The sequence below is a fragment of the Notechis scutatus genome, chromosome Z (genome assembly GCF_049901735.1).
Source record: "Notechis scutatus isolate UNSWTSFEM ecotype Mainland chromosome Z, rNotScu1.2, whole genome shotgun sequence".
Lineage (NCBI taxonomy): Eukaryota > Metazoa > Chordata > Lepidosauria > Squamata > Elapidae > Notechis > Notechis scutatus.
The window spans coordinates 99881539-99890616 of NC_142025.1; the positions used below are offsets into that span (position 1 = coordinate 99881539).

A 9078-nucleotide genomic window follows, 5' to 3' on the forward strand; every position below is an offset into this window, starting at 1 on the left:
AATTCAAATGGGAGATAAGTTAGATCCAATGACTTGAAATCATGAAGGATAAAAAAATGGGAATAATGGGAAATTCAATTAAATAAGTTGATGTTGTGGATTATTCTTACAGCAGGCATCTTAAAAGACCAGTATAGCTAAATAAAGAGGTTTCTAAAATGGTACATACAAAAAAGGGCAGATATAGAAATGTATAGTGAGACCAAAACTGTGCAAGCAATGGTATTCCCTATATATATGATAGAAGTAAAGTTAGTCTTTGAAGATTGAGGATGGAAAGAGTATTGATGGTTTTGAATGTTGGTGTTGGAGAAGGCTCCTGAAAATACAATGGATAGCCAAAACAAAAACAAAAGAAGCAAATAAACAAACAAATGGATCATTGAAAAAGCCAACTAAGAGTCCTTGTTTGAGCACAAATGGCTCAAATTATCCTGTTTTGTATTAGGTGAAGATCTACCTCCTTGGACCTTGCTGAGAAAAGTGGAAGAAAAAGGACAGCCGATAGCAAAATGGATAAACTCAGTTGCAGACGGGTGTATTGAAAGAAACTTGAAAGTCCAGGTTAGAAATAAGTAATCATAGAAAAGATCTATGTTTGTGATTGCTAAGAGTTCATAATGAAATGATGGCTCATAATCGATCAATGTATTGCAAATGGAAAGGGTGTATAAGAAGATAGTTTCCAGAAATTGCAGAGATTATTTCAGAAAGACTGCAGCTCAGAAGAAGCTCACAAAATGACCATAACAACAATAGCAGCAACAAAGACTTCAAAGTGGGGAGAGTACGTCAGAAATGAAGGAAAAGCAAAGAAATCTGTCTTTTTTCATAAGCTTTAGTCAGCCATCATCATGCCAAGATTGGAAGAAGGAGGCTGTAACAGACAAAGCAAAAAGTAAAAGAAAAAAACGTAAATGAATCCAGGGCCAAATGAATTATGTCCTAGGATATTGAAAGGATTAGTGTAGTTATCACAAAATACTTAAGAGAACTGATGAAGTCCTAGAAGACTATGCAAGAATAAATTATGTTCCTTTCTTAATTTTTTGGACATTGCAATGTCCTACCTGTCAATGAATACTTCAGCTTCAACCATAACAATACAAGAGCACACAATAGATACAAACTCAAGGTAAACCACACCAAACTTGATTGCAGAAAATACGACTTCAGCAACAGAGTGGTCAATGTTTGGAATACTCTACCTGACTCTGTGGTTTCTTCCCCAAACTCCAAAAACTTTAACCTTAAGACTGTCTACTATTGACCTCACCCCTTTCCTAAGAGGCCTGTAGGGGGCGTGCATAAGTGTACCAATCGTGCCTACTGTCCTTGTCCTATTGTTCCTTTTTATTTTTCTTATACATATCCATCTCATGTATTCAAAACTATGTTTATACTTATACCTGTTATCTTGTATTGATTGACAAATCAAATAAATAAATAAATATCTTCAAGCAAGAGAAAGAGGACTTGGGAAATTACATGCAGTCCATCATGGGAAAGTTCCTTGTGCAGATTATTAAACAGCATGTTTATCAGCATTTGAATATAAATAAAAATCAACAAAAGCCAGCATGAATTTGTCACAAAGAGGCCATACTAGGCTACCTTTATTTCCCCCAAATATTTTTTTTTGTTTGAAGAAATATATTAGTTTAATAGATTGGGAAAGTGCTTTGCACACAATGTCCTTTGATCTTGTAAAGCCTTCGACAAAATTTCCCATGATATGCTTATTATTAACATGGCAATATATAGCCTAAATGATACAATTGTGATTTTTACAATTGGCATAATGGAAGTTCATATCAGCTTAGACAGTAATGTGGTACAAAAGGGGTGTATTTTATGCCCTATTCTTTTCAATATTTTATTATCTTGATTATTAAATATGTAGAAGGTACAAAACTAAGATGCATAGCTAACACTAAACAGTCTTGAATAGTGTGCTGAAACAAGCAGTAAAATTTGACAGGTATTGTAAAGTCTGAGAGAAAAACACTGAAAGGCACTAATATAGGATTGGGGAAACAAATAATAATTATTACTGTATTAGCAATTTCAATAATATATGTTAAAGGATTTGAATGTTCTAGCACAGGGGTGTCAAACTGGCGGCCAGTGGGCTGGATACGTCACATGCAGGCCACGCCCACCCCAGCTCTGAGGGGAAAAATGTCAATATATCATGTGACAGCAATGTGACATGGCGAGTTTGGTACCTGTGTTCTAGCAGATCACAAGTTGAAAATGAACTAGCAAAGTGATGCAGATCCTGAAAAGACAAATGCTATTTGAGAATGTGTTAATGGGAACGCAGAATCCAGAGATTGGAAAGTAACTATCCCACCCTATCTTATTCAGGCCCTGCTTAGGACAGTATGGACACTACAATTCCCAAAGGACATCAATAAATTGGAACAAATCCAAAGGAAGGCTACCAAGATGGAAACTAAATCCAATGAGGAAACAATTAAAACAACTGGTATGTTTAATCTGCACACAGTAGACTGAGGAAACATAACAAGTTTCAAGTTATCTAAAATGGCTATTACACAAAAGAAAGAATGGACTTCATCTATGGAGATTCTCATTTATTAAGGTCATGGTTGTACCAAAGATACTCTTTCAAAAGGGAACTGGACTTTGTTTTTCCAAGTTCAGTTGCCTTTTCAAAAAGCACCTTTGGGACAAAGAGCGGACTTGTTCTCTATTATGGTGGATTGACATTTGAAATGAGACACAGGGAACTGTCTCTGAGAAAAAATGCCAACCCTGAGAGAACTCAGGTAGCAGTATTTATTGAGAAAAAACACAAGCAAAAATACAGTATGCATATTCAGAAAACAATGACCTCAACAGGAGATTACTTCACCAGCATGAGAACACACAATCTTGGAAAGTCCCAGATGTTACCTTGCTAGGATGAGATCATACAGCCACGGAAAGTCTCATGGGAAAGTTTGGAAAGTCCCATGAGAAAGCACAACTGTGTATCTTGTACCTTGAACTTTCACCCATTTTCCTATTCCTTCTAAACTGGCAGAATCAAAACAGAATGAGGCACTCTGAGCAAAGATACTCCTACCCCCACCAAGAATGCCCACATCTCCTAGACTTACTGCTAGTTATACAAAGGCCTTACAGAAAATGATAAAATGATTAATAAAATATATTACCACATTCCCTCCTTTTTTATTTATTCAAAGATAGGGGGTGTTTTAGTGGCATAGTACACAGTTCCCTCATGACCTGATCCCTCACGCCGGAAGACTGAGGTACACATTTGTAATAGATTAGGAATACATTGAATAAAACAACATAATAAGATACATATAGCAATAATAATAACAACCCCTTGCAATAAGGAGCGAAACCATGATCCATCAGGAAGCCAGGACCACAGACTGTCCCAGAATGATGCATTAAACCCATCAGCTCCAGATTGATGCTGAGCAATACGATCTTCCATGTCCTGAAAATTTTTGTGATGTTTGGCTCATAATTATGTATAAAAACACAACAATGCGAATGAATTAAAGCACAAACTCCTCCTTGAGCAGCTAACATAATATCTAAAGCATATCGATTTTGCAAAGTAACTGTACGAATTTCAGACATTTCTACATTAATCATCTTAATATTCTTTATAGTATCATTAAACATAGCAACAGTAAAATTATTTAAAATATGAATATCTCTATAGTTCATAGCAATTCCCAAAGGCGGGATAAGACCTCGAGAAATTTGTGTCCATAAATTACCTCCCATGGTTAGGATCTGGAATTGCTCTGTTGTAGCACAAAACAACTGTTTTCTCCAGGTTGCATTCTTTATTAAATCTTTTTCCTCAAAAGGCACTCCATGAAATGTTAGTCCTTCTCCCACTCTCCCAGGAAGGTGCATACACAACCAACAATTGGTGATGTTCAAGTTTTTGGCAGTTGAGCGCAAATCTTTAATGTAATTATTATCTGTCCACAAATCATCGCCCAAATCTCCGGCACGCTGAACATGCTGTCGCTGCTCTCTCCGCACCCGAGCAGCCCAGGACAGATTAGGCAGAATCAACAGGATCAGGAACCACAGATGCGCCATCCTGCTGTTCTGAAACTTCCTTCACAGGTGCCTGCGAATGATCAGGCCGAACACACCGACCAGGAACCCAACGAATTTGACCAAGATGTTCAACTGCTGCATAACCACGTCCCCACGTTATCAGCTCAGCAGGAACCCATGCCGGATCCGGAAGGAACCGCACCAACACCCGAGGTCTCACCGCATCTGTAGAAGGAGAAGAAAAATGCCTGCTGGCCGCGCTCGCAGGGGGGTTACCAGACAAATTTAAAAAATTTAAAGTATATAAAGCTAGATTTAATTGATCTTGAATCGCCGGAAGCCCCAGGAGCTTCCCTCCTTTTTTATTTAATTTAGTCAACATGGTCTTGAGCATGGCATGTGAGCAACAAAACACACATTCACACGCTGCTCCAAACATCCTTGTAACAACAAAAGCAATCTTAAAATATCAGGTGATATTCCAGGAGACAAATAAGAACCTGCTACAAAGGGTAACAAATTATACACATACAATGAATCCACTATTAAATTAAAATCCTGATTGTGAAAATTTTGAAAAGCCAAAACTACAGCAGCAAGTTCTGCCTGCTGGGCAGACTTCTGCTCTGAAGTCACTTTTGTATGCCAAATTCCAGATTTATCTTTCCAAACACAAGCACCAAAACTTTCCTCCATCAGTAAAAACTGTAGGAGCATCTGATATGCCCAATGGTATCCTTTCTTACATTTTGGGCACACTGATTTAGGACGAACACCCTGTCCCATTGATCTCTTATTTTGCTGACTTTGACCTCCTCCAGGAGCCCGACATTGCGCTTTAAAATGTCCAGGCTTCCCACAATTGAAACAATTCCCCTTCTGAGCATGTCCTGTTTGTAAAGCCAGAGCTAAAGTTTCCATGTTAAAAGACTGACTCCCAACCTTCCTACATGCATTAATCAAATCTGCGATTTCTCTCTCTCCACTTGCTACCAGTGGATTTAAAATCTTTTGCAATCTGTATTAGCTTGTTCTACTGCTAACTTAAAAGCAACTCTTTCTGGGCAATTGATTATCAATTTGTCTTTCTATAGCCAATTTCAATCTGCTAATGAAATTTTCATAGGGTTCATTGTTCCCTTGTTTGATGTTAGTAAAGGTCTTCTCACCACCTTCGCCGTCAGGAGAGACCCTATGGCTTGAAAAATTATTTGTGGGAGAAGAATGAACCCTTCCTCAGGCATACCATCTCTCTGTTGTTCCACTGTTGTAAAATTACCAGCTCCGTAAAGCTGATCTGGGGTAACATTTGCTGTTCCCCTCTGGACTGCCAGCTGTCTCCATTTCTGATCTAACACCAAATATTGAGCTGGAGTTAAAATCATATTCAACAGAGCTTTCCAGTCAGCCGGAATCATTTTATTTCCATAACCAACTGCTTCTAACAATGCCTGAGTATATGGCGTTCTAACACCATATTCTTTGCTGCTTGCTTAACTTCCCTCAAAATTCTGAGCTGTAAAGGCTTCCACTCCCGCTGCGGATTTAATGCAGCATCCATGACAATTTCCACTGGATTAAGTTGAACTTCTACTCCAAACTCCACCAAATCATCTCCTGATAATTCCCCTCTATTCTTTGCTTCTTGAATAGCTGCAGTAACTGCATCCACCTGAACCCTTAAAGGTAAACTCTTATCTTCTGACAAAGTATTGCTAGCGCCGGACAGTCCCCCAGATTTATCTGGAGGTGCCGTCGGCGGCAACAAAAATACCCGCATGGTAAAGCGGCAAACCTTCTTCGGGGGTGATAGGAGCGGTTGTTCATAAGTAGCTAATGCATCCATAATCACCCTCCAGGTTAACAAAATTGAAGAAGGGGCACGAGGTTCCTCGTGCAAAATTTCCCTATCTTTTTCCAGGACTCTACTTTAATACTACCTCCCTCCGGATATGACTTAATATTTTTCCAAACATACTGTAGTAAGTCCTCAATTTCTTTCTTTCCTACAGCACAACCCTACTGCCAATTCCAAACCCAAAACTATTCCCAATGATCCCTCTCAATTCCCTGATGTGCTCTTTCTGAGCCTTCGAGAGATCTCCCCCATACTCACGAAAAGAATCTATCTTCGTCAGCGAAGAAGATGAGGGCCCAGTCGACGTCCGCGACGATGAGTATAGGATGCGGGAAACGTATAGCTTTCCAAGCTATCACGTCGGGGTCACCATTTATGGTGGATTGACATTTGAAATGAGACACAGGGAACTGTCTCTGAGAAAAAATGCCAACCCTGAGAGAACTCAGGTAGCAGTATTTATTGAGAAAAAACACAAGCAAAAATACAGTATGCATATTCAGAAAACAATGACCTCAACAGGAGATTACTTCACCAGCATGAGAACACACAATCTTGGAAAGTCCCAGATGTTACCTTGCTAGGATGAGATCATACAGCCACGGAAAGTCTCATGGGAAAGTTTGGAAAGTCCCATGAGAAAGCACAACTGTGTATCTTGTACCTTGAACTTTCACCCATTTTCCTATTCCTTCTAAACTGGCAGAATCAAAACAGAATGAGGCACTCTGAGCAAAGATACTCCTACCCCCACCAAGAATGCCCACATCTCCTAGACTTACTGCTAGTTATACAAAGGCCTTACAGAAAATGATAAAATGATTAATAAAATATATTACCACATCTATTACCCCAGAGGAGAAAACCAGAACCAATGGGATGACACTATAAGAAAGTAGATTCAGGTAGCTATTATGAGAATGACCAGATGTTAAGAACTTTCAACCACTGAAATAGATTGCTTCATGAAGTCATATATTCCTCTTCACTGGAAGTCTTCTGAGAGAAGTTGAATAACTATCTGTCCAAAATTCTGCAGATTCGGTTTTCCTCCCCCCCCCCCAAGCATAAGAAAGCAAAGTAGTATAGTAATAAGCACCTAGAGTGTAATTCCAAAACATCTGGACCAGCATTTGAATATTATTGACATTGACAAAATCAACATCAGTCAATTGCAAAAGATAGCTTTACTTGGAGCAGTTTACATCTAGCGATGATACTTTTAATATTATTAAACAACGCCTGTCTATTCCAGGTCCTTGGGAAGGACTCAGGTGGACAAAAATGCCAAATCTAGGCTAAACATCTGGCTGATTGTGTGATCAACCATAATAATGGCATAACCTGCTGCAATTGAAGCACATAGCTTGTGCTTTACAAACACTAAATATTATAATTCTGAGTACAGTACAGTATCATGCACATTCTCTCCAATATCTGTATAATTCATTAACTTGAAGTAAAATCTTGATTACAAAAAAGATTAATCAACATTCATCTTTAAGATAGCTAAAATACCAACAGGACTTTAAGTTTCAATGGCAATTTTTAGTCTTCAAGTCCTTGTTGACTCCTGGTGACTGCTTGGACTAGTCCCTGTAGTTTCCTTTCAAAAACTTTCAAAAGTAATTTGCCATTGCTTTCTTCCTAGAGCTGAGAGTGACTAGTTCAAAGCCACCCAGTTGATTTAATGGTTAAGGCAAGACTAGATTTTACAGTCTCCAGTTTCTATCCTGATGTATTAACCACTATCTCAAACTGGCTCTTTATAGCTCATATAAGTAACACAAATACATTGAAATATTAAAATTGAATATAATCACAAAGTCACATACTATTTTTTAAAGGTTCACTTAATTCTCTACACCTCCTCCCAAAGACTGCAAAAAACAAAAAAACAAAAAGCGGCCCACCAGATCTCTGTTTTTGCTGGTGGAGGGTTTCAGGAGGTCATCACAGCTGTAAATGGGCTCTCAAGCTCTCAGGCTACCACAAGTGCCCCCGACTCAAGTCACGTCAAGCTGGCCATGCCCACCCCAGCCTCCCAAGGTCAAACACAACCCTGATGTGGCCCTCAATGAAATTGAGTTTGACACCCCTGACCTAGTAGTATTACATTTCTGCTTCCATTCATTCTCTAGCTTTTTGAAAAAATTACCTTATTGAAATCTGACTATTTTTCATCCAAATTTTGTTGATTCATTTAAGACCTACCCATAAGGTGCTAGAACTGTGCATTAGTTCACAGGTTACATATTTCTGAGATAAGGCAAAAGCAGGAAGATATAGATGCAAACACCTGAACTTTGCTTACACTAGCATGTTTCCTAGGATAATGCTATAGCTGATCATCTAAGTGACAGCAGGTTACATATAGGACAATGTTAAGCATAAAATAAATGTGTATTCAGCTGAAATGTTTTATATTGAAAAATGATAAAAATACCAGTCTGGACATCTCTGGGATAAGGTAATGATTCTATAGAATTGCCAGAATTCTACAAATAATATTTCTAGTATGATTCCTAGAAATAAAACCTCCTACTATACAGTGAGAAGCCAAAATGCCAATTAGTTTAGCCACAAAATGGGCATTGCAGAAAATTAACAGTTGCCAACAATTCAGCATTGCTAGGCCCAATCAGAAATGAGTCGTATGTCTTTAAAATGACTGAAAAATTATTTGAAAAAGTTTTTAAATTGTTGACAAAGGGAATTTTGTTGTTATTGTTAGTTTTGTTGATAGTTTTGTGTATCATTTTGTTAAAGAAAATTGATCTTTTCATAAGACTTGCCCTTACTAGCCTGAACTGCTATCATGTGAATATTGTTACTATTCCTTATATCCATCAGAAGATAGTTTTAATCTGATCAAATCTCTAAGACAGCTTTGTGCTTTTTGATCAGAGTGTATATTTCCTCTCTGCTTCTTAAACAGAGATCTGGTTAGCAAACAATCACATGGAACTCTTCTTCAAACCCAAACAACCAGTTCTATTCAAGATCGTCATTCTGTCAACTGGAAATAAATCTTGCTTTCATGAGTCCAGTGAGCAGTTCCAGATTGTCAGTAAGGCTATAAACATGGTAAATGTTCATCCAAATATTTATGCATCTGTTTAGTCAGTTCCACTATTTCATGCTCAGGTGTGTTG

The 9078-nt window shown here is 38.2% G+C and overlaps 1 long non-coding RNA gene across 1 annotated transcript in view; it reads left to right on the forward strand.

The window, feature by feature from the left end:
- Window positions 1–1013, forward strand: part of LOC148129025 (uncharacterized) — a 172891-nt gene extending 171878 nt beyond the window's left edge. The window contains exon 5 of the long non-coding RNA XR_015745727.1: window positions 449–1013. This is a non-coding gene — a long non-coding RNA (uncharacterized LOC148129025). The remainder of the gene's footprint in view (window positions 1–448) is intronic.
- The last annotated feature ends 8065 nt before the right edge of the window (window positions 1014–9078 follow it).